General features: G+C 42.7%; 2 protein-coding genes across 2 annotated transcripts in view; one reads left to right on the top strand and one right to left on the bottom strand.

Moving 5' to 3' along the window:
• LOC143291653 (selenoprotein S-like) overlaps positions 1-27,500 on the bottom strand; it is a 95,531-nt gene that overhangs the window by 50,417 nt on the left and 17,614 nt on the right. The gene's annotated exons all lie outside the window — the stretch shown is intronic.
• Positions 1-27,500, top strand: part of LOC143291652 (uncharacterized) — a 35,723-nt gene that overhangs the window by 1,015 nt on the left and 7,208 nt on the right. The gene's annotated exons all lie outside the window — the stretch shown is intronic.

Here is a 27,500-nt window from a genome sequence, read left to right as displayed (position 1 = left end):
ATGCACGACATCTGATTCGCTGTTGAGTATCATTCGAAACACTAGCACTCAGACCACCGACCAGCACCATAGACTTTTTTTGTTTTTGTTTTTTGAAGTAGTAGTGAGTTGGGTAGAACAATCTCGGCCCCGTGTTTATATTTTCTTCTTTTTTTTTTCATACCTACTTTTTAAATTCTATCTTTGCGCTGCAATTTTCTTGTCACGGCATTACGAGAACTCGATTCCATACCACAGCATTATATTTCATTCTAAAATAATGTACAGAAACTGATTTTTCGCTTTTCATATTGGATGGGTCATTTTCGTTTTCTCCAACAGCAGTAAGTATATTACACTAGACAGAAAACGAAATTAACACACTCTCAGACTGAGAAAAGACAAAGAAGAATTATGAAAACAATGATAAGCAACACACACACACACACACCTCCATTTCTTTGAGTGTTGGGGCATCATTGGCCAGGTCAACACACACACGCGTGAACAGAAATAGACCCGCTATATTAGGCCTATCAATTATTTGAGCCTGAGAACAGACTACTGTAAGGCGAATGAGTGCGTTTTCACGCCTATTTGATTAATAAGCCAAAGAGTAGACAACTTACTATAAGGGCTGGCCAGGTGTACACGCACACGTGGGAATAAAAATAGACCCGCTCATATTAGGCCTATCAATTATTTGATTAATGAGCCGAAGAACAGACTACTGTAAGGCGAATGAGTGCGTTTTCACAGGACGATGGACTTGCTTTCTTTCGAAATGGGTATGTGGCGGCCAGTGTAAAGTGCGACTGCGAATAAAAACGGCACTGCCTCGAATATTTCGCCACCTTCCGCTTTCTGTTGAAGAAAAAGACATTGCAGCTGACGTACAAGTGACGTCAAAAGTGTCGACATTTTCAAACCTTCAAGTCCTGACCGACCGAAAGCGTTCTTCGCATGAGTGATTTTATCACAGTCCGTTGTGATGAAAGCCAAAAATCAATAGGCTACCCCAACAGTAGTATTAATTTGGTCCTGATCCTTATCTTCCGCCGAGTCCAGCAATAGGGTTGTTGGCCTTGTCCGGTTGGGTTTCCATGTGTAAACTTCAGTTTTCTTCTTCTTCGTCGTCGTCGTCATCGACAACCGTTCCCCGTGCACAAACATGATGATGTTATGACCTGATTTCACTGCCACGTTTCGATGCTGCAGGGCTATTTACAGGGGGGGGAGGGGGGGGGAGAACGAAATCACACAGACGCACACACACTAGAAGAACAAACATGTCAACAATCCTCTTCAAGTCGCATAACACTAAGGGCAAAGTCGCAACGAGCCGTCGTTGACACTGCATGTTTACATTTTGTGGATCCTAGAAAACGGAGTTTGGCTGTCTAAATGGCTAAGTAAAAAAACACATACATAGGTGAAAGCCCCTTCCAAGATACCAGTGAACGAGAGATTTGACGCCCACAATAGCATAAGAAGCAGGAAAAGAAGAATAGGAAAAAGAAGAAGATGATGAAGAACAAGAAGAAGAAGAAGACGAGGACAAAGAAGAGGAGGATGAAGAGGAGGTGAAGAAGAAAATGAAAAGGAAGAAGTTGATGTTGATGATGAACAAGCAGAAGAAGAAGAGGAGAAGAAGAAGAGGAAGGAAAAGAAGATGAGAAAGAAGAGGAGGAGGAAAAGAAGAAGAAGAAAGAGGAGGGAGAGGGGGTGGGGTGGGGGTGGGATGGGGGACAAAACATACTGCGCGAGTGATCCAATCGACATAAAACCTGCAGCAAACCGCAGTTTTCACAAGATAATTACTGTCAGGAAATAATGAACTGCCAAAGCAATCAAACAATACAGGCAGAAATGGTGGTACGAAGGAAGAAAGAGAGAGAACAACAACAAAAAAGTGAAGAAAAGATAAGAAGAAAGTAACCAAGAAAGAATAAAAGAAAGGTCTTATATGGAAAAAAAATAAGAGAAAAAAATGAAAGAAGGAAATCAAGAAAGAATGAAACGAAAAGAAGAAAGGGTGACAATGAAAGGAAAGAAGAAAGCAAGAAACACTGAAAGGAATAACAATGAAGAAAGGGGAAAAAAGGGGGTGAAAGAAAGAAAAAAAGAAAGAAGAAAGGAAAGAACAAAGAAACAAACAAAAAAGATAGTCAAGAATGAAAAGGACAGAAAGAAAGAAAGAAACCCTTTTCGCTCTAAAGTCACTTTACAAAGTCACCACAGACGGTGCACTCTTTTACTAAACCACACCATAACACCCCCACCCCTACCCGGGGGCCGTCACCTAAATTCGCTCACCCTGCTTCCACGAATACAACTGATAAATCCCCTCCCACAAAGCTGAGGAATGACTAACTGAGCGGGAAAAGAATGTGTTGCTTACAGCCCAGCCAACCCGCAAAAGGGCCATTTCAGGAATGAGAAGAAGAAGAAACGAAAGACGTAAATCCCTGCTCAGGGTTCCATTTGGACAACCCACCCTCCCCACGCCCCTGTCTGAGACATTTTAACTCTCTCCATACGAACGGCGAAAGAGACGACGTTAACAACGTTTTACCCCAATTACCATCATCAAAATATTGCAAGCGGAAGGCTCTTATACTGAAGAGGTGAATGTTGACAAAGAATCCCACAATTCTGGCGACAGAAGCTAAAGGTTGGGTCATTCAGACACCCACTGGACATCCGAGGGGTCTGTGTAGAGGAGAAGAGAGGACTGGCCGTACTGAGTGAGTTAAGTTATTTACTCTGAGCTCGTCCAGCGCGGATGTCAGGAAGGTCACAGAGATATGATACGCCAGTATGGCCATGCATTAAGATCCAATGTTTAACACACACACACACACACAAAAAATCCTCTAGTGAACTTTTGAGGGAGGGAGACGGAGGGGAAGCTTGGGAAAAAAAACAACACACACAGAACCGATGGACTGACACTGCAGCAGAATGGACAGGAAAACAATCTGCTAAGATCCAAGCTTTGACACACAACCAAAAGACAACAGTTCTTTTGTGCGGCGCCCCTATGACAGAGCTGAGTGAAAAACAGAGAAGAAGAAGAAGTCTCTGAAATGATCTGGAGATGGTGTCTGGGGCGGTAAAGACTTGCATCATCGAAAATCTTCACAAACTAATGAATGTGAATGCAGAAGAGGAACTAATGGTTAATCACAATGGAAAAGACCTTGAAAACGGATAGGAGTTTACATATTTAGGAAGTAAAGTATCAGCATATCATGAAGGAAGTCAGAACTAGAACAGCAAACGTTGCTGTAGCATTCAGTTCTCTGATCAGCATCTGGTAAAAAAAAAAAAAAAAAAAAACCAAAAAAACAACAAAAAACAACAAACAAAAAAAACAAAAACAAAAAACAAACAAACAAACAAAAAACAAAACAAAAAAAACACACAAAAAACTACACTTTAGTAGAAGAACAAAGCTTATTCTTCTTCTTTTTCTTTCAAATCCAATGTCCTCAAGGTTCTAACGTACGGATCTGAAAGTTGGTGCTGCACAAAAGCCGAGGAAAAGATACCGAATGCCTTTGAAAGCAAGTGCCTCAGGAAGATTCTAGACATCAGATGGGGTTACTTTAAAACCAATCAAGATTAAGAAAAACTGCTCAACAGCCATACATTTCTTACGTGATCAGAGAGAAAAGATGAAAATATTATGTCCATGTACTGAGAGTGGTCAATAAACTACCAAAGTGAAAGACGTGGTCTTGGCCTATATTTTTTAAAGTACTAGTAGCACTTGGCGTACTGGAAAAGAACCCACGGTAACAAAAGGTTTGTCCTGTTGAAAAAAGTCTGGAAAGAAGTACACAAATAATATAGTTATATGCATGCATTCAAGGCCTGACTAAGCGCTTTGGATTATGCTGCTGGTCAGGCATCTGCCTAGCAGATGGGGTGTAGCACAGATGAATTTGTCCCGACGCAGTGACGCCTGGAGAAACTGAAACCGTCCATCACATCATGGGGCTAATTTTATTGACTCACTTGTGTAAACAAAGTGAGTCTATGTTTTAACCCGGTGTTCGGTTGTCTGTGTGTGTGTGTGTGTGTGTGTGTGTGTGTGTGTGTGTGTGTTCGTGGTAAACTTTAACATTGACATTTTCTCTGCAAATACTTTGTCAGTTGACACCAAATTAGGCATAAAAATAGGAAAAATTCAGTTCTTTCCAGTCATCTTGTTTAAAACAATATTGCACCTCTGGGATGGGCACAAAACAAAAAAAAAGGAGCCAAATTATATGCAAACTGTATTTACTGTTATATTTATACTTTTTGTATTCTCTAAACTTGGCACTTTGATCTGATATTCTGACACAACAACAAGAGCAGTCATTATTATCATTTTTTCGTTCAAACAGGAACTTCTTTTGCTAAGCATGAAGTTTTATTTATTTTGCAAACGTTTTGGTGCAGATAGTAAAAAAGGGAAATTAATCTGTAATTAATTCTAGGGGACTTAATTTGCTTTAAACTGATCTTTCTCATCTTAAACATTACATTTTGAAATTATACTCAATACACAAAAAGCTTGTGTGTTTTACTCTCAGTGTACAGGGCTTTCACTATGTTCATTCGCCCAAGTGGTCTTTTTCGGAAAATACTAAAATCAATACGACGAGTGGACTTTACAAATCTATTGGCTGAGCCCTGAAGGTCATGGGCAAAAATCAATTGTGTACACATATTTATACACATTCAAAGCGCGTGCTCATATTCTTCGCGAACGCGAACGACGCCATTTTGTTTTAAGTTGTTGACCTGCCTGTTCAATCCTATGTTCAATGGACAATACACAATAACATGGGATGGAAAGTTGGAGAAGGAGACCGTTAAATATTTATTCAGAGAAAGATTTGTGAACGCCTCATCGCTTACTGGATTATGCCCAAAACTGCCATAAAAATATCCACAGAATCAGTCGGAATTCACAGTTAAAAACTGTAAACCATGCGAGTTAATACCCGTGAACTGATCACGATGAAACGAAAAAATTTCCACTCTTGACTTTTCTCAAAATGAAGTCCTTTTCACTTCTTACGACGTTTAGAAGTACTTGTACTTGGCTCTACATGTTATTAGTTAACAAAATACTAAATTTTCATATTAACTTTAAAACTATAAAAACAGAATGAAAATAAAAGAGAAATTGAATCCACCGTGTTGTACTACATTCCCGGCGGGTGTAACTAAACTTGTACATCTATCTAGATCTAGAGAAAACGGCTAAATGTTGCAGTGTGATTGCGGCGATAGCCACGTCTCCTTTACCGCGGACTTCAAAAGAATTTTTTTTATTGCCCTTAAGGGGGGACTTGGCGTGCATTTTTGATGAAAAATCACCAGAAAATGTGTTTTGGGGTTATTGTAAATTTTGAAAGAATAATATATCTACAAACACTTTTTGGGTGTCTTTTGCTTTAATTTTCCATAAAAGTGTGTGTAATTGTACTTTTTTTTAATGTAGGTGGCCTCAAATATTTATCGGAAATCGAAGTCGAATCACAAAAATCGCTATCTTCAGACCCTAGCAACCACCACTTTCGTTTTACCAATTGAGGTGTGTGACCGCTCGTTTGAAAGCTAAACATACGCTCTTTCCGGTCAACCTAGTTTCATATGCAAACAACCTCAGTGCGAGAGCTCCGCGAAGCACGAAATGGCTCACCCAACAACAGTGTATAAACCGGTGATTGGGCCTAAGCTGTCACGAGGGTAAATCCATGATTCTGATTGGCCGAAACTCCAGTCATCCGCCATCTTTGTTCATAGCGTCTGTTTCGAAGTGAGCTAACTAGGACATTCATTTTGTCAGTTTTAGGCACAGTTTTGCGTTTTTACAATGCCAAGAAAGTTTGGAACGAAGTTTAGAGTACTCCATAAGTTTGGTACAAAGAAGAGAAAAGGGAAATGTGGAAAAGCCAGCCGCCAATCACAGCAAACTGAGGTCGAATCGACAACCTATGAGCCGACTCCATCAACGTCGTCTGCTATGGAATACCCGTCCTCTACTTCAAAGAAAAGAAAAGGACTTTTTCTCAAAAAAGAAGGCAGTGTCTGATTCTAGTGAAGAAGTAGATGAGTCTGGACCCAGCAAAAAACAAAGACTGGAAGAGGAAGCTGTAGAAGAAGTGAGAAGTGACGATCTCAACATCATCATGAACCTGAGCTGCCTTCAGTGTCTCATCGATTCCAGTGGTGCATTGTGTCCAGAAAGCAAAGAACCGGTAAGTCGATCGTTGAGTTCTTTGTTTATTTTTCGTTTTCTTTATCATTCATACTTCTTCCTGGTCCTTGTGAAGTGTGAGAGGAGAGAATTAGATTGTGGTGTGAGGGGGTGAGTGGGGGGCTGTGTGTGTGTCGTGGGGTGTGTGTGAGAGGTTATGTGTTTATTCAATCAATGTGTGTGTGTTCCAGGTTGTGTTTATTCAGTGTGTGTGTGGCTGTGAGTGTGTTCAGTGTATTAGTGTGTGTTTCAGGTTATGTGTTGATTCAGTGTGTTTGTGTGTGTGATTATTCTGTGTGTTTGAATATGTTTCAGGTTATGGGTTTGTTCATTGTGTATGTGTATATTCCATGTGTGTGTTTCAGGTTATGTGTTTGTTCAGTGTGTGTGTGTGTGTGTGTGTGTAAGACTGCTTGTACAGATGTGTGTATATGTTACAAATGTATGAAGCTGTGCAAAAAAAAAGTGTACTGTAATGTATCATGTGTTTCAGAGCCTGAGGGTGACTGAGGGAGGTCAACAAAGGGTCCTCGGCCCTGCTGGATGTGATGCTGGAACTGGAGCTTGTGGGAGGAAGCACTCTGGGTGACAATGTTTTGAAAAAGGACACTGCCAGGGTGGTGAAATCCAGCAGAAAATCATCAGAAAAGGAGAAAGAGAAGAGAAAGAAAATAGAGATGGTGCGACGCATGGAACGCCAGGAAAGACAAGAAAGAGAAGGGGAGGTGTATGGGCCTGGGCAGTTCTGAGTGTTTGATTTCCAATGCCACATAGAAAAAACTGTATAGAATGTCTTGACAAGGTATCATACTTGATAATTATTGGAAAATGATAGTAATACTATTGAAAATTGTTCCTTTCATTTGTCCACATTAAATTCTATCTTTGGAGTCAAATTTCTCAAAACGACTTTTTATTCCATACGTATGTACTGCCCTCCTTTACTGTACAAGTTCTACAACAGCTATTGCCTTGAAATTTTGCATATAGATGGAAAAATGGCTTCTGAGTGCAATGAAACCATTAGAAAGTATGGATCTTGGACAGTTTTAGTGTTATATTAGGTTAAAAATAATTATTTACATTTGTCAATTTTCTCCAAAGTCTTGGCGATGGTATTTACATTTATGTACATTTATACATACTAATTTATGTCTATTGCACTCTTCTGTTCATGTCCTTTGTATTGATTATGATTTTAGCTTCAATACTACCTAACTTTGCAAACTGTAGAGGAGGAGCAGACGTACTCGTTTTCGACAGCACAAAAACAAGAAAAAAATCATAAAATTATTTCTATGTAACATGAACATTTGAAACTTTGTATTCTAGCTCCAAATCCACTTTGCTGTCTATGTGCAAAATTTCATGGCAATAGCTTTAGTAGAAGTCGAGATACAAAAATACTAGAAAAATGCACGCCAAGTCCCCCCTTAAAGATTTTTTGAATGCCCAAGATACACCAGAATAATATGATTTAAACAGCGTTCTCACTGCGAATACCGCAATTGATTTATCGCCTTTTAAAAAAGTATGTTCAAATATTAAATTTTAGAACGTCATTAAGCTTAAAGCAGCCACGATAGTGTAATGGGTAAGACAGTTTCTTCTCACCCGAATACGCGGGATTCGAATCTGGTTTAGGACTTTTTTTCTTTTCTTTTTTAACCCGAAGCTTTATAATAATACAGAACACATTTTAACGATTAGATTTTTTTTTTTTTTAAGTGCATCACAAGTGAGTCTTGAAGGCCTTGCCTCTCTTGTTTTAAGAACATGTTTTAAAACTTATGAGTTGCGCTTAGGCTACAATTATTCATTCATTTACGTTATCAGTGACGCAGAAAACAACAACAAAAACAAAAACAAATAGACGTCAAAAACAGGACCTATGCTGTGATTTTAAACCAGGAACTTTATGAAAGCGATAAATAAATTTCAAAACAATTTGCCGTTTTCATTCGTCACCCCAAAATTAGCTTAGGTTTCGGCCACCAAGATTCCCACCAAAAAAACAGCTGTTTACATGAATATAAGAGATTATTCAAAGTTCACCGGGGAGCAAGCTTAGACTTGTGATCACATGAACAACGAAGGTAAAGTTAATACTACAAATCACCATGCTATACTTCAAAATTCTCTGCAGACCCAAGTGTATTGAAGTACACTATGACACATTCAAAATAAAGCACGCAGACAGACTAACAGACTTAGAGACCGACCAACACACATACACACGACTTCAAACACACACAGACTAGAAGGTGGACAATACCAAAGACACACACACGGCACATAACGGTCAAATAATATTGTTAGAAAGTGAGAAGAAAGGGGAAATAAAGGCCAGGGAACAATACTGCTGAGGCGAAGAAAAAAGATGGACGCAACATTTCAAATAAATCAAACGTTAAAGCCAAGCCTTCCATTCACTACACCATGGTCAACAAACACAAACAAACAAGATGAAAACCGAAGACGAAAAACAATCATACAGGCCTAATTAATCTGAGGATCAAAGTCATCCACCTTTTTTCCCCCTTAAACTTCGTTAATTCGCGTTTGGTGAAATTTCTTAGTTTTGTCTTCAAACACCACGTCTGTTTAAAATCAGCTAAAACTGGACTGGTTCATCTGAACCAGATGCAACATCTGTTGATTCACAATGTTTTGTTTTTGAAAGTACAATTGTTTTTATTTAATTCATCCCTCTTGTAAAGTACGTTTTAACTGGTATCGTCGAATTAACCCATCTATTTTTTGACTAGTTGTTTGTTGTTTTAATTTCGGTCTTTTCTTTTTTTCTAAATGAGATTTCAAATATGTCTCTCCTCTCTCTCCCTTTCTCTCTCACACATACATACAGCAATACACGCGCGCTCGTATACACACGCGCGCACACACACACACATACAGACACGGGGGAATAGTTCTCTGTGAAAAATCGCCCTCCCGACAATGCTCAAAAGCTGACCAAGGCAAAAATATATTTCTCTCTATATATATCTACACAGAGCGTTATTTACCAAAGTAATTTGTCAACATCCCGATGCCACGTAAACAAGCCATACACACACGCTATGCACGCGTAAACAGAATAGAACGCGAAAAACAACAACAGAACTGATGAGACGGAATGAGCTTTGCAAAGAAAAAACAGGCGATGGACGCGGTGTCTAAGGATAGCTAGCTTTGTGCTGGTCAACTGAAAATGGGCCCGTCAACAGCTTTCTTCCTCGTGGTTTCCAAGCCAGGCGCGCTATGGACGTCATTTCGCGGATGACGCATTTCCTACTTCATGACGTCATTTTCGTTCTGAAGGTTCGCTGCGCCCACCCAGATACAGGCAGCAGACAATTTGACACAGTGCACACAGTACTGGTTAGCACAAGACGGACAAAGAAAGTGAGGACAAGGGTGAACAGAAAGGGAGGGTACAGGCGTGGCTGAGTAAAAGTTGAGTATGTGGGAAAGAGTGGGGCTGGGAGTTGACTGTATACGAATATTGTAAAGAGGTAGTAAGAACAGACTTCATGACATCCTGATATTTCCGAGTTGAAGGCAGCCTGAAAAGTCCAGTTACTATCGGAATCGGGCATTCAACTGATCATTCAAGATTACAAGTTATTCTAAGAAGGCCGCTGAATTTTATTCAGCGTGATTTGTGCATAGGTCTCATTACTTATAACATAACATCCCCGAATGACTATAAAAAAAATGAATGAACAAATATGAAAAACAGTCCACTGTCAGTTTGGCTGTCAGTCTGAGGTCGCATTACGCATGCGTGTATTCAAAATTGTCAAGAAAACAGCAGTTAACTTCCGCCAAAACTAGGGGAGAGAAGAAAAAAAAAAGTCCCTATAAGACGGAAAGTTTGAAACTTCCAACAGATCCATATTATGATAGTAAAACAATGAAATACCTATCAATGTGGCCTGCTTAAGATAGAACTGCTCGTTTCCTGCACTTGTTCTTGCTCGAAAAACTTTTGTTTCTGGTGACCAAACACATGATTTGGATTGTAATGTAATGGTTATATGTACTAGCATACCCATCCCCCCCCCCCCCCCCTCCCTTCTTCCCTACACATTCGGCGTTCTCGGTTTTAATTTTTTGCACTAGGGATCACACGTGAGCCATGAAGATTTTGCCTCTTGTTTATTCATTCATTCATTTATTTTTAATACTACCCATACAGTCAGCAGCACATCACCGCCAAGTTCTCTTCGCAACGCCTCACACCCTAGTACCCAAACACAAAACGGAAACACAAGTGTGTGTGTGTGTGTGTGTGTGTGCGCGCGCGCGTGTGTGTGTGTGTGTGCGTGCGCGCGTGTGTGTGTAACACTATCGATTCACCATTGACTGTCGCAAGTAAACAGCATACGCATTCATACCAAACACGGACGTACGGGCACGCACATTCTACGTCCATCGGTGGCACTGAAAGCGTTCAAACAAAACACTGACAACACGGAAACGGACGTACGGAATGATGTGGTGCGGGCAACTCCGCGACTTTCAGATCTAATGTCTTTGGAAAGCGCGGTCGTTGTGGTAAGGTTTTAATCAAAACATAATATTTCGCTCCCAAATCTTATAATAAATACATCAATTATTTTCAAATAAAACAAATTACTAAATGCGGTAACAAATAAGAGCGAGAGAGAGAGAGAGGGAGTGGTGTGGTGGAAACTGATTTTAATAAGGATCAAACTAATTTTGTCAGTTAATGTGTTACAACATTTCCATGCAGCCCCAGCCTGGTCTCGAGATTGGTGCATATTTTTCTGACAAATCAGCTTCCCGTGATCCTCGATGTCTTAGTGCGTGTCAAGGAAAAGCAATGCACTTTCAAAGTATCGAAACAACAGAAAAAGATCAGTCTCTTGAACAGAAGGACGGGGGTGGGGAGGGGGTGGGGGGGAGGGGGGGAACAAAATCATAAATACAAACAATAAAATATACCACATGCACCTTTGTAAAAGAAAAAAAAAAGTCGTGAAGGTCGCCAGTGGTTACTATGTGCGCAGTGCTATTCGCGTCACCAGTGGATATCAACGAATCGCTGTGCACGTCTTTTCTTTTGTCCGTACCAAAGACAGTCGTCAGTGGTCGTCCTTGTTCAGGGTATGAACGCACTTTTCCCCAGACATTAATACCATTCTTTTTTCGTCTTCTCCCTCCCCCCCCCCCAAATCCACCCCCTCCCCCCCAATCCACCAGCCCCCCCCTCCCCCCCCCAATCCACCACCCCCTCCCACCCCCCCAAATCCACCCCCTCCCCCCCAATCCACCAGCCCCCCCCCTCCCCCCCCCCAATCCACCACCCCCTCCCACCCCCCCAAATCCACCCCCTCCCCCCCAATCCACCAGCCCCCCCCTCCCCCCCCCAATCCACCACCCCCTCCCCCCCCCCAATCCACCAGGCCCCCCTCCCCCAAACCACCAGCCCCCCCCCAATCCACCAGCCCCGCCCCCCTCCCTCCCTTTTTCTTTTCTTTTTTGTTCATGTGTTCTCTATTTGTTTCCCTACCGGCCAACTGCACGTACTGAGGGGGCTTAGCCAACGTCTTGGTGATCAGCACAGCTTTCAACTGCTGTCCATATGGTGCCTTGGACAGCCGCGTGATCAGGAAGCGACCATAACCTGTATCTGAACAAACAACTGAGATCGTGACTTCTCTCTTTCCCCGCCCCCAACCCCCTGCCAGCAACCACCACCCCCCACCCCTCCTACACACACACACTCCCATCTCCCACCCCACCCCTCCAATTATCACTTCAGGTGGCCATGCGAAACACAAGTCACTGTCATGACGCACATAGCCAACAGAAACGGGGTGTTTACCTCGGATTCCCGTCTCACTAAAGGATTATTCATCTGATTGTATCACACCCCCACCACCACCCAACTCCCACGGGTCCACACCTTCCACCCCTACCAGTTTCATTATGAACACTGGCTGTACGCATGATGGTATCATCATCGTCATCACCCTCCAACGACCACAGAGGACAACGCCAAGTGAAATCAACAGTGGCCGAGGCAGAGAGAGAGAGAGGATCTGCACGGACTGAGGGGGCTTAGCCAACGTCTTGGTGATCAGCACAGCTTTCAACTGCTGTCCATATGGTGCCTTGGAGAGCTGCGTGATCAGGAAGCGACCATAACCTGTATCTGAACAAACAACTGAGATCGAGACTTCTCTCTGTCCCCGCCCCCAACCCCCTGCCAGCAATCCCCACCCCCCTCTCCTACACACACACACTCTCATCCCCCACCCCACCCCCTCCAATTATCACTTTAGGTGGCCATGCGAAACACAAGTCACTGTCATGACGCACATAGCCAAAAGAAACGGGGTGTTTACCTCGGATTCCCGTCTCACTAAAGGATTATTCATCTGATTGTATCACACCCCCACCACTACCCTAACTCCCACGGGTCCACACCTTCCACCCCTACCAGTTTCATTATGAACACTGGCTGTACGCATGATGGTATCATCGTCGTCTTCACCCTCCAAAGACCACAGAGGACAACGCCAAGTGAAATCAACAGCAGCCGAGGCAGAGAGAGAGAGAGAGGATCATGCATTGTGAAATACCGTCGGCTTGTCCCTGTTCTTGTTTGCCCATCACTGTGATCAATTACGGAGGTGGCGGCTGGGGTGTGCGGGGTTGGACTATTTGTATACAGTATACCGCTGTTGTTGTATGCAGTTAATTCTTTTTCAAACTTAATTTTGTAAGACTGCGAGACGGGTTGACGTGCGGTGCGTCAATGTCATCAACGTATTCGGCGTCATCTTCTTCAGCTTGACTGAGAAAAACGCCCGTCACATTTTGGGCATTTGAGTGTGTGTGTGTGTGTGTGTGTGTAACAGAGGGTTCTATATAGAGAGGAAGAGATACAGGAAGAGCGGGAGGGTGACAGGGGGTGGGGGGGTTGTGGTGTGCTTGAACGAACAGAACGAATGAATTTTGTTTCATCAAGGTAAACAAAGTAAAGGTAACAATTTTTTTGTACCATCCAGCCTCGGAAAAAACAGAGAGAGAAAGAAAGAAAGAAAGAGAGAGAGAGAGAGAGATCCCGGCATCCCCACGGAGAGAAAATATAACATGAACGTTTCAACAGCTTTGTTCTGACACCCTCCCCCACCCTCCCCCCACCTCCAAACACACACCGCCCCCTCCAGTCCAATAAACATCGCTTCCAAAGTCTCCCATGTAATCCATTTGCATGCACATGCCAGACTAAATATCGGCTTTCGTGACTCCATTGTCCCATAACTGCCTCAGGTTATAGAGCCCTCGGCAACAAAGGGATGCGCAGCGCCTGGCTCGCTGCTGTAGAACAATTCCTCTTGTCGGGACACGCATTTCACGTGCGACACAATACACACGCACGCACGCGAGCAGGCACACAACACACACACAGACACACTACCCTCCCCCCCCCCCTCCACACCCCTCTGCCACTCCCTCCTACAAATAAAGAGGCGGAAGGAACATCTTCGACTAACGTTCGTACTTTATGAATATGTAGCTTAGCATACGCAGCCCAACTAGGAAGCTAGTGTCCAAGGGTTCGAGTCCCATGCACGGACCTGGATTTCTACACCCCCGCCCCTCTCTACTACACCCACATTCTTTTGACCTTCGGTAGTGGTCTGGGTGCTAGTCTTTCGGATGAGTCGAAACACTGAGGTCTCATTCATGTACGTATCGCTCGTAAAAAGAACCCACAGGAAAGCACATGTCTCTGACGCTGATCGCCAATTATTCGACTGAAGAAGGGGAAAACAAAAACAACAACAACAAAACCACACACACACACACACACACACACACACACACACACACACACCAACAAAAAAAACACACTAGCCTGAATATAAGCATAATTATACATAATGCACATTCAGTTCAGCTTGAAGGAGTAAAAGCAACCATGCTGATCCATATACGCTGCACCACATCTGCCGTTGATATATATATATAAGGCTTATATTGGTTTGAGCTGGTTGGCTGAAAGAAACGAAACTGACAGACGGTGGGAATGGCTACAGCAGGCGCAGGAGCTCAGTCTGTTAACTCTTTTCAAACGCAACCACTACACCCGCCACCAGTCAACACTGTTATCTCACAGTCCTGCACACACACACACACACACACACACACACACACACACGCCCAAGAACACAAACATGAACAAGATCGTATCTCCCACGGCTGCACACACGTGAAATGCCACGACTCTCTTCAAACAAAACGGAAGACAATCCGACCACCTGCCGTCTTCCCCACGGAACGTTTCATAAATAATCCTGAGCCATCTCATCGCTTCTTTCGCCACAACGTTGCCGGTTTAACCTTTAACGGCGACTGTCAACAGGCAGTTCATCTCCCGCCAGCCCAAAACAGGGTCTTTGGTCGATTTGAAGGATAACATACCGCCTGGGAATATTAAAAAAAAACACACACACAAAAAAAAAAAACCCAGCCTATCAGGTGGGTGCGTGGGATGTGTGGGAGGAACTTGCAAGAAATAGAATTGATAGAAACAGCAAGGAAAAATAATCGGCGGGGAGGGAGGTGGGAGGGGATACACACAATCAGCACCGTTCGCGTGCCACCATCTTAATAATGATAATAGCCAAAGGCACAGCCTTCATGGCTCACGTGGGACTGATTGATTCCTGCTGCGCAACAACAACAAAACCGAAAAAATGACAACAGTGGAGGACAGGGGAGGGAGTGAGATGAGGGTAGGGGGTTGGGGTTTTGGGGGGGGGTTAACAGTACGTAAAGATTCAGTTGAGGATGGGCGAGGGGGCGAGATGAGGGTAAGGGGGTTAACAGTACACAAAGATTCAAACGAGCGTTTGTTGAAACGAAAGTCGTGTGCTTGGAAACGGAGCCATTCTTTTCTTTAGCGGCCCACATCAATCGGCGTTTCATTGTCAAACGATCATAATGTAGATCCGTCAAAGGTTTGAACTTTCCCTCTCTTTAACCCGACTTTTCAGATTCGATAAATCGTTAAAAAAAAAAAAAAAATCACATGACGCATTTTCGGTTGTAATACACACACACACACACACACACATATAAATTATATATATATTACACCCGAAAATGCGTCGGGTTTTTTGTGTTTTTTTTAAACGATTGATCGAAGCTGGAAAATCGGGTATCTCTCTCTCTCTCTCTCTCTCTCTCTCTCTATATATATATATATATATATATATATATATATATAAATTCAATAATCACTCTAAACAAATCCAATTCTTTCGACAAATATTGTTAAGCAGATCGGACGCAAGTTTCAATCACAATTTCTTCTCCGACTCGGAGGTGTGCACACAACTAATGCCACTAACTGTAATATCAAAGCCTCTCTCAGCACTATGTCTTCAGCATGAACGCCCCTCAAATGGCAACTCACTATCGGAATCCATGAAAACACACATTGCGAAGATGTCTCTCAAAATGATTACTGAAGTTTTGCTTTGAACAGAAACTGAACACTGTGAAAAAAAAAAAAAAAAAGAAAAAAGAAAAGAAAAAAAGGTCTCTAAACGCGCAAGCATAGTGTGAGTTGTGTGTAACTGTTTTCTCCGAACCCAAGTTGGCACAATGCAAGAAGCTCAGCTGATCTGGATGGTCATTCGTGGATATTTGTGTTGACGCATTAAGTGACGAGGTCTATGCACAAATCATTCTCCGAATAAGATTTAGCGGCCTGCATTTAATAATGATTATGCTGTCTCGAATAGCCTTACGGTACTTGCTAATAAATATTAACCAAAAGGTCTGAGATGAAGTGGGGGGTTTTTCACGAAAAAGACCGCTCGGGCGATTATATACCTTCACACTCAGTGAACAACAACTGAAGCCTTTCTCAGTCTTCCTGCGGAGTTTTCCAGCTTACTGCAATACCTGTGAAACGAAATGGATACCATGGAAAATACAGACAGCTCCTTTGACCAGCATGTACCGGTCAGAGTTGAATTCCGAAGACGGCATGGATCCTGCGACTTTACTGGGAGCTGTGTTCACCTGGCAGTGGAAAGGATGATACAGGTCTGAGCCAGAGACCGCTTCAGACTATCTCCGACACTGTGTCGACACATGTCACAGATTTTCTCTAGAATGCAGCCCTTTACTTAGTTATTCTCCTCGTCCATATTTCTTCTACTCTATGAGCTCAATTATTCCACCTCTCGTGGTTCCAGATAATTATACTCCAGCAGGACTGCGCCTTCACCAAAACAACCTGTCTCTGCAGATTCTCTATGTCTGTCTGCGCCCACCCACCACAGCCTGCTGATTTGTGAGTGTATCTCTGAATCTCTCTCCCTGTGCCTGTGTCAGAGAAAACTTAATACTGCGAAAGATAGATTCTCAGCTTACTTCTGTGAACCCCCCCCCCCCCTCCCGACTCTATCTCCCCCCCTCTCTCTCTTTCTCTCCTCCCTCTCTCTATTATGTGTATTTGTGTTATGTAAAATGAAAGTACTGTAGTCCATGACCTCTTCCTCTCTCTCGCCCTCACAACGCTTGTCTCCTCTCACCCTCTCTTGTTACGAATATGATGCTTTGAGTTTGATATAGTTCTTCCTTGTGTTCTTTTATTATTTTGTGTGGCAATAATTTACTCATTTCTTGTCGTCTTTCTTCGTACCTATTCTTTTTGACATTTTTCCCTTTCGAGGGCTGGAAAAAAACGCAATCGTTTGTTTACTCTATTACCCTAAGAAATGAAATTCATATTCTCTATCTCCACGCCCCTCCCCCTAATCCCCCCCCCCCTTTTTCCCTCTCTCCCCCTGCCCCCCCCCCCCCCCCTCTCTCTCTCTCTCTCTCTCTGCCATCCAAAGCGTACCCGACACAAACGATAATTTGGAAAATAGTAGTAAGAACAAGCAGGGTCACATGTACTCTAAGGCCTAAACTCTTGTGCGTGGGACAACCATTACATTTCAGGGTTCAAACAAAAGAGTTCATCATCATCATCGTCACCAATACCATCATATACTGAAATCACAGAATAAGAAATGTTTTCAAAAGTGAGAGCTCCCATTTCTGATGATGACTGCCATCACCTAGGAAACTGGAGAAGATCGAGTTCATCTTTAGTTGCTCATTTTTGTAATCCTACCCTACACGATCTCACACTGACACTTACGTGAACCATAATGTTTCCTAACAGTTCTTGCAGCTTCCGATTAAACTTGCCAACGCCGTCTTGAAATGAAAGCACTCTTTATTGGCTTGCCATTTACATCTCCAAAGCTCTCTGAAAAGGTCGAATGTCAGGGCATCGTAGTTTTGCTTGTTTGTCTGTTTTCGTGTCGATGTGGCTTTATGAAAGTGCATACTCGTAACATTTCACCGTGTTTGTTTGGCAGTACTCATTTGTATAGTACATTGTTCACCACCCGCAAACCCGTACCCACATGCCCCAACCCGCTTTCCCCTTCTCTCCTCAGCTCTGCAACGTGTGTGTGTGTGTGTGTGTGTGTGTGTGTGTGTGTGTGTGCGCGCGCGCGCGCGCGGCTGGTGTGTGTGTGTAAGACTGACTGGGAGGAAGCAGAATTTGCCTCAAATAAGAAAACCGAGAGGGAGTGAGACAGCGAGGAAGGATAAGACTTTGTCCCAAATTAAGAAAAAAAAAATGGCAAGAGAGAGATATAGAGAGGCACAAAGAGAGAGGCAGAGAGAGAGAGAGAGAGAGAGGAGGTAGGGAGGGAGAGTCTAAAACGCATATTCGCAAAGGCAACTCTGACGAAAAAAAATCAAACTTGTAAAAATCATCGCTTCCTTTTTTTTCCCTTTGTCTATACTACCCCACCCCTAACCTACTCATATCCAGTGTGTGTGTGTGTGTGTGTGTGTGTGTGTGTGTGTGTGTGTGTGTGTCCGTGTCTAAATCACCAAATGGCCAATAGACAAACCAAGGAGAAAAATCATCGCCAATGGATGGGAACATGCACGGAACACAACGTTAAAATGTCTCATGAGACTTTAGGCTTCGATCAGTTACAGAAGGCAATTCGAAATCAATTTCTCTTAGTTTTCACTTGACATTGCTGCTTATAGTCCTGTTGTTAGTTTCCACTTCCATAAATGCGCAGCCAATAAGTGGGATAAAATTACACACATGCGCTAGTCAACATGAGAAACAGACTGATGTTTTAAAAGCGAAAATCCCTGTTTTTACTTTTGGTGAAACAGAAATGTCCATAGAATTATATCTGCTGTGTTTCTGTTTGTCTTGTTACAGATATTTGTACAGCTTACATCTCTGCTTCACTTCTGATGAATGTCCAGTCAAGAAAACAATGATGCTCATTAAACTATAAGGAGCTGGAATAATAGTTAAACTAAGATTTGTATGCAAAAATTCCGGTTTGAAGTCTGATAAAGTAGAAATGATCAGCTAAGGAAAACAGTGTAATAACTGTAATCACTAGCTTTTTTGCCCTCCAGTCTACAGGTTTTGGGATTTTTTTTCGGTTTATTTTATTTTATTTATTTATTTATTTATTTATTAGTGCTTTTGTTTCGTTGTTGTTTCTTAACTATGGTTTCAAAGCGAATACTTCCGTTTTACTTCTGAGATTTTTTCGTTTGAGAAAAAAAGTGAGGTCTTTTTCTTCTTTTTTTCCGTTGGTGTGGTTGGGGTTTTATCGCCTTAAGGAAAAAAAAAGAAAAGAAAGGAAAATAAAAGAAAGGAGTGAATACCGAAAGATTTTTTTTAGACACATCCCTGGCACCCACTTTCTCCCTTCATTTTTTTTTCCCTCGGAGTTCATATAGGTTTTTAATAAAACACACACACACACACACACACACACACACACACACACACACAGAACCTATGGAACACCAAAGGAAAAAAAAACAAACAAAAAACGATTCGCTTCGTGAACCCGTGTAATATAATAGTCGCGGTTTTTTTTTCCAGTGCTGGCTTATGCCCTTTGCATAAATCGTTGGCTGTTATTAATTACACAGAGGGAAAAATGCTTTCAAGATTAGTTTTTATTTTGTTTTTAATTGTTACTTTTTTAATTGTTACGTTACTTTCGACTTTTATTTCTGGTGGAACACTTCGCTGTTATGCTTTACCGCCAACAGAAAAGACGAATTTTTAATTAATTTATTTTTTAATTAATTTTTTTTTATAGAGCCAAGAATTCTTTTAATCACAAACAAGGATCATTTTCAAAGGGTTTTAAAGTCTTTAAAAGATTATGTTACTTCATTTTTACAAATTCTTCTCAAAACCTACATAAACCCGGATTGCGGATTTGAAAAGAGCAAACAAACAAACACACAAACAAACCAAAACACCAGAAAAATAGACATAAAATACTCTATCCAAAATGGTGGCATATAACCCAAGAACTCTTTCACACACACACGCGCACACATCCACGGTCACACACACACACACACACACACACACACACACACTGCACTGCACAACACACCACACCACACCACACATACATACAAACACAGCCCCAAACAAACAGACACACACAACCCGTCCCATCCAAGCCCCACCACCCGCCCAAATACACCCACACATTTTAAAACAACTAAATACAGACTTGCTGCTGGCCGCAACAGAAGTGGCCCATCGTCCACCGGGCGTCAGGATGATACTGTGATTGTTTCAGGCGTCAAGCATCAAAATTTGTGAAGCGAGCTTTTCAGGCAACAAAGTGTCGGACGCCGAATGACGTCACGCGTCAAGGATGATGACGTCATGCATCATGACGTCTAGATCGAGCTTCTAGACAGAACAAGCGACCAATCACGAGAACGCTCGTTCCACACGAGACAAAATGGCTGATATCGTTTTGGTCTCTGGTTCGTGCGTTCGACGTCGCTTAAAATCAAGCATGAAAACAAAATTTTTTGGACGTAAATGATTTCCTGTTTGGATGAAAAGACTGTCATTACATCTGAACTCGGGTAATGTTCAACTTTAGAATACTAAACTCAGGGGGGCTGTTTAGACAAAAACAAAGGGTGTTTTAGGCTCACCTCGATGCGCTGAGTTGAATGGAACCCTCAGCTAAGCTCTAGGACCACTCCTTTCCCATGAAACTGCGACAAATACACAGTAAGCTGAGTACTCCTTCCCCACCTGCACGCCATTTTGACTGCTGATCACGTGTGATCAGCAGTCAAAATGGCTTGCAGGTGGTTGCTCTGGCTGTGATCGGCTGAGCTTACTGTGTATAAAATTGTCGCAGTTTCATGGGAAAGTAGTGGTCGTACAGCTTAGCTGAGGGTTCCATTCAACTTAGCGCATCGAGGTGAGCCTAAGACACCCTTTGTTTTTCGTCTAAACAGCCCCCCTGAGTTTAGTATTCTAAAGTTGAACATTACCCTGAACTCGATAATACATGGCTTCTCAGAGTGATTTCTATGAGCGCCCAAACAATACTGACTTGCAACTTTGAACATCAACTCGCACATGGCAACGTTCGTCATTCGTGCATGAGAATATTCAGAGAACAGGTATCTGTCTGAAATTGTAAGGATAACTGGATTTCCAAACATCTCATTTAAGAGATACCCACGCTTCTTTTCTCTATCCACACACACACCCCCCCACCCCCCCCCCCCCCCCAAAAAAAAACCAAAAAACAAAAACAAAAACAAACAAACCACAAACAAAACCAAAACACAAAACGCGCGCACACCACTCTCTCTCCCTCTCTCTCACAAGAGCTTTTCAGCTAATGACATTAAACATTTCTCTCTTTCTCTCTCTCTCAAGTCAAAAGATCAATCCACCAATTCTTTTTTCTCTGTGCGTGTGTTTGTGTGTGTGTAGGTGAGTGAGTGAGTAGTGGTAAGGGTGCTAGTCATACGGATGTGCAGCATACACCAAGCATCCGCAAAACAAACCCATTAACAAGAGAGAGAGAGAGGAGGCAAAAGAAGAAGGGTGGTGATACACTGTGACGACGCATTTTCCCCGGAAAGAGCGTTTCGAATTTCACACAAAGAAATCTGCTATCAAAAAACGTTCAATAAATAAAAGAATACATAAATAAATAAAATAAGAAAAATAAAATAAAAAGGGTGTGTCGGCGCGCTGCAGTTTTCAACCACTATCCCTCCCCAGCCAAGATCAATTATTTCATCGATGGTTGGTCCGGCTGCTCTCCCCTGCCGGAATCATGTGCTCATGTGCCAGCAAAGAAATCCACCCAGAAATTCCACGACAATCCCCTTGCATGGACTTGTCGATACTTCCCTGATGACGTAAAAGATACTGCTTCAAACGGGGTTCTGGTGATCAGTTGTCTGACACCTCGTCTGTCTGTCTGTATAAAACGGGGTAGTGTGTGGTGACTGTAGTCCAAAAGGAAGTCAGTCCTTCTCTTTAATTAAAAAAAAAATCTTTATTGTTTTCTGATATATAGATAGATAATTAGATATGACATACATACATACATACAGACAGACAGACAGACAGATAGATGGATAGATAAATAAATAGGCAGATAGATTTCTGTTGCTTTCCGTCTCAAGAAGAAGAAACTGGGTGGAAGAAACGGGAAATAAATGAAAATGAGAAGACAAAGACAAAAATGGAGGAGGATGAAGAGAACAGGTGAAGGAGTTGGGGAAGGAGAATTAGGAGGAGGAGGAGAAGAAGAAGAAAATGAGGAAGTAGACGAAGAATCCATGGAACACACCTCCACAACCATAACGCTACCAATAATAATGATAATGATGATTACCCTCTCCCCCCTCCCCTCTCGCTCCTTTCATTCTCCACTGTCCTCTCCTCCTCATCACCACCCATCTTCCCTCTCTTCCATCAACCCCAATGAAACTTCACTGTTTGATGATGAATGATGATGATGATGATGATGATGAAGCTGAAGCTGATGATGACGATGCTGCTACAGAGGTCTAATTCAGTCACAAGCTAAGCACTGGCGCACGTGGTTTAATAATAAAGAGCATCCCCCAACCCCCGAAACCCATTCCCCATTCTTCCCTCCTGTTTGCGCCCCCCCCCCCCCCCTCCCCCCCCCCCCCCCCCCCCCTACACCTCATCTCTCCCTCCCTCTGTCCCTCTCTCCTCACCTTTACCTCCTCCCTCTCTCTCCTGACTTTCATCTCTCTCTCTTTCCCTCTCTCTCTTTCTCCCCACTCTCCTCTCTCTCTCTTCTCTCGTCCCCTCCCCCCCCCCCCCTCTGTCTCCAGCCCACTAAACTAACATTGGCAGGGGCGGGGGCGGGGCAGAGGATTAATTTCATCTTCAAATTACGATCATGTCAGCTGGACAAGAGACCTTTGGGGAGTTGAGGGGGGTGCGGGGGGGCGGGGGGGATGGATACGGACGGACAGACAGAAAATGCCAGCAAGTAACCACACACGGCGGAATTGCCGCTCTGCCTCGCCTCTGCGCCACCGCGGACCACCGGACCATTTCCATCCCAGGGACCGTCACTCGGGACACGGCTCTTTCTCCCAGCGTGACGTCCCTTGATCAGCCAGTTTCGGTTTCAGGCGATCGGGTTCTTTGTCTTAATACCGGACGGCCGCGGTAATTGTCTGGTTAATGTGCGCTCTATCTCTGGGAATGTGCTAACCTGATGAGGAGATGAAGGGGTGGGAGTGGGGTGAGTGTGGGTGTGGGGAGGGGCGGGAAAGTGGGGATGGTGGAGGGGGGGAGGGAGGGCTGATGGATGGACAAGGTAAAAGGGTGTCAGCCAGACCAGGAGAGCCTGCTACGGGAACCAACCATCTGGTATGCACTTCCATTCAACATCATACAGTCGGGTCTTTACACACACACACACACACACATATATATATATATATATATATATATATATATATATATATATATAGAGAGAGAGAGAGAGAGAGAGAGAGAGAGAGAGAGAGAGAGAGAGAGAGAGAGAAACAAGTGCAATGTACAGAATTCTGACTTATTCAAAGTATAGAAGAAAGAAAAATTAACGAGTAGGCTACTGATGTAGTGTTTCATGCAGAACTGGCCCTTGGAGCTGTACAGTATAATCCAACAAAAAGCTTTCACTGGAAAAAACAAAAACAATGTGTGAAACCGAGTATCGGATCCCGCCCCCCCCCCCCTTCTCACATACACAGACGCAGACACATACACATTACACACATCAGGTACCACTTACGTGACTACAACACTCTTCCCTCAGTCTCCTCCTGAGTTCCACACAGTAAACAGAAACCCTCTCCCACACATCCACGTTCACACACACACACACACACTTGACTTGAAACACACACACACACACACACACACACACACACACACACACACACACACAACTCTTTTTTTTATACATATTACTTACATAGACCCCAGAACGTCTACTTTTAAAGTGAACATTACACAAAAATTACTAAAGTAAGCGAGCCTCCCCCTACTCCACCACCCCCAACCGCCAAACACACACACACACACACACACTCCAACACCCATACCACATCTCCTCCCTTCCTCAATACCCCCCTGGAAGTAGAAACTTTCATGTTAATAAACCAATCAATCGAGAAATGCTGGAATACGTATTTTTGTTTTTGTTTTGTTTGTTTGTTTGGTTTTGTTTTGTTTTGTTTGTTTGGTTTTGTTTTTTGTTTTTTCAGACGCTTTGATCGTTAAAAATCATCAGCTCGCCAAAAACAGTTATGAAAATGCAATTACTGAAACGTCTTGAAAAACACACAAAATGACAGAATCAATTAATTTCTAATAATAAAAAAGGCAGTTCTAATTATTGATGGAAACTAAGGAAGGAGTCTTTCTTTTTGGTAGCAGCCAAGCAGGGTTTTTAAAACATAAAATGGAAGAAGCAAGTCCATAGCATTAAAAACAACAACGACAACAAAAGGAGGAGTTTGTATTATACTCCATGTTTGGTGTTACATATACTTACCATGTCAAACTGATGCAAACTAGGCCTATCGGTTTGCTCTGCTTGGCCAAATTTCGCGCGGCTAACAGTGAAAAGACGAGCAGTCTTGCCCCGGTCCGCTCTCAGCCAATCAAACGCCTCTATAAGCGCTGAAAAAACTCTTTGATGATGACCATGTTTCTGACAGCATCGATCACCGATGTACAGTTCAGTTCAGTTACTCAAGGAGGCGTCACTGCCTTCGGACCAATCCATATACACTACAACACATCTGCTAAGCAGATCCCTGACCAGCAGCGCAACCCAACGTACATGCGTCGTGGCCAAAAATCGGTTAGGCGTTGTACTTATGACCCAGTGTCCACCAGACGTCAGGGTTCAAGGCCCCGTTTCGGCCTGATGCTGTGCCCTTGGCAAAGGCACTTTACTCCGATTTTCCTCACTCCATACAGGGGTGAATGAGTTCCTGGCTTCGGACGGGGAAGGTTAAAGCGGCGGAAGGAGATGACTGGGACCCAGTCCTTTCAATGCCGAGCCCTGGATACAGTGGACAGGAATTCACTGCACCAATGGCCATAAAAGACAATGGCACATTTAACGTTTTAAAAACAACAACACATGACTTTAACGAAACTTAACTGCCACATCATTTTGGCAAAAGTGCAAGAAAGAACACAGATGAATCAGGTATGCGTCGACATTTAATAATACAGTCCTCCTTCTTCTTCTTCTGCGTTCGTGGGCTGCAACTCCCACGTTCACTCGTATATACGCGAGTGAGCTTTTACGTGTATGACCGTTTTTAACCCGCCATATAGGCAGCCATACTCCGCTTTCGGGGGGACAGTACAGTCCATTTCGTGAATGTTCTCACGGAGATACATTTGTTTTCAAAAGTGTGAGAAAACCAGATTAAAAAGAAAGGAAAAAAAAAGCGTTATCCTATTTCTTCCACTGCCCGAAGGGTGAGTTGGGGAGGAGGGAGGGCGGTGAGAGAGAGAGAGAGAGAGAGAGAGAGAGAGAGAGAGAGAGAGAGAAAGGCAGACAGACAGAGACTGACAGACATACACACACACACACACACAGAGTGAGCCGGGGGTTACGGGAAGCTGTGGGGCATCAATTTCATTAAAATTAATATATATATATTTTTTAAATGCAACTTGGTTACGCATCTGTTCTTGTGCCACAGCAAAGAAGCAAGCACAACTTTGTTTCTCTGCTTCTTTCTGAAGATGATAGATTCTGGGGAAAAGAATATGACCTTAATGATGAATCACTTGTAAAGAGCAAGTATGGGGGTGAAAAAAGACTGGTCTACGACAAGAGAGACAGGGAGTAGGGGGAAAGAGAAAGGGGAGAGAGAGAGAGATAGCGTGGGGGAGTGGGAGGTGGGGGTGTAGGGGTGGGGGGTTAGGGGGGGGTTAGATGATTTATTTAGATAGGCCAAGCCCCAACTGATGAGGTGAAAAAAAAGGTACCTTTGTCATTCAACCATTATTTCAGTGAAAAAGCAAATACTATCTACATAAAGGTCTGAACAGGATACACGATCAATGTATAGCTTGTTTAACATCTGTAACTCTTTTGAGGGATTTGTACAGGAATATTGCTAAATGTTGACCAGTTTGGTTACTGACAGATGAAAGGATGAAAGTTAACTTGACTCATGTGGGAAAGTTCCAATATGATTGCGGAATCAATTCTTTTCCCAAGTCATGAAAAGCTGGGCACTCCAAAATGAAATGTGTTTCGTCCTGAGTTGCAGAATTACACAGATTTCATAAGATATCTTGTTAAGTGCACAACAGTATCCGAAACAACACATTAAAGTTTTGTCAGTGCCTGTTTAATGTAGAAATTTAAACCCACTGAAATATATGGCTCGATTATAGCTCAGGTTTTAAACCTTTTGCATAAGATAATTCGATCACCGTTTTGAATGTGATAATTCCATTACTGCCATCTGCTGTCAGTAACTCTCTGTTTAAAAAAACAACAACAAACAAGCAAAAAAACAAAAAAACAAAAAAAAAAAACAACAACAACAAAAAACAAAACAAAAAAAACGGACAAAAACAAATTATTTATGTCTTCCACTCCTTGATTATCCCATACAAACGAAAACCCATACTGGTTTAAACACAAACGAATCTGAATACCCAAATGCATATTTCACCTTTGCAGTCAAGACTATATAGCATTTTGTAAGCTTTAAACAGCAACCTGTCATCAGTCATACGAGTTAACAACAGCCAGTTCGAAACACACCTCACAAGAAAATCACAAATAGTGGGAAACTTCCCAGTTCTCCATTGACTATATCACTTGGACTGCGGCAGTTTACACCGAGAAATGTTTTAAAAGCGAAAAGATGTGTTTTTTTCTCTTGGTAAATCTTTCTCATGCTCCCATATCTCCGCTCCATATTGCAAAATCGCTTGTACCTGTGCATCAAATAGTTTCCTTAAAAAGTTCTACAGACATTTTCAAGTTTGTACAAAATGCTCAAAATACCCAAATCTGCTATCTTAACCTTTGAAACCAAAACGTGACATGTAAATCTGAAACTAAATTTTGTTGTTAAGTAAATTCCGAGGTGTTTATATTCGTTGGTTACCATAGTACCATCTTTCATGAACGGCTAAAAATCCTCCCTTGCGAAAGACCATTACGTTATTTTTTTCCAAGTTTACTTTCAGCTTGAGTTTTCTGGCAGTGTTGTAGAGACTGTTAAACCGAGTCTGTAGTCCGATGGCAGTCTGAGATAACAATACTATATATGATAGCCGTGTCCGACTACTACCACCAGAACAGCAGAGGAGGCATCTGCTGTCCTGACTATCTGGACTAGAATTTGATTATGGTGGACAGTGTCTTGCCCAGGTTACACCCCCACTCTCTCGACCATGACGATTTCAGGACAGTCAGCGGTGAGATGGTTCCAAAAGACCAACAAGCCCCCTTGGGCTGCAGCACTAAGAACCAGTGCAATCTTGCCTCCAAGTTTCAGAGTCATAGGCCTTCGCAAAAGACTAAGCTGTAAATGACTTCCCATTGCAGTAGAAAAAAAACATTGACCATACAGCTCCAACTCCGCTGTTGGCTCAACTGTAAGCTTATGCCAATCTGTGATATAAGACGAGCGTTGCGCCAACAACGCTACAATCATTATCTGCGAAAAGAAGTGTAAATAGCTCTACAAGGAATTCTGGAAAAATGGCACCATGTCTACCATTATCAAGTATCTCTAGCGCTAATTCGTTTATGAAAAGAGCAAAACAACACCAGGCTACAGA

Source organism: Babylonia areolata, chromosome 17, assembly GCF_041734735.1.
Source record: "Babylonia areolata isolate BAREFJ2019XMU chromosome 17, ASM4173473v1, whole genome shotgun sequence".
NCBI classification, from domain to species: domain Eukaryota; kingdom Metazoa; phylum Mollusca; class Gastropoda; order Neogastropoda; family Buccinidae; genus Babylonia; species Babylonia areolata.
This window is presented reverse-complemented; position numbering and strand designations above follow the sequence as displayed.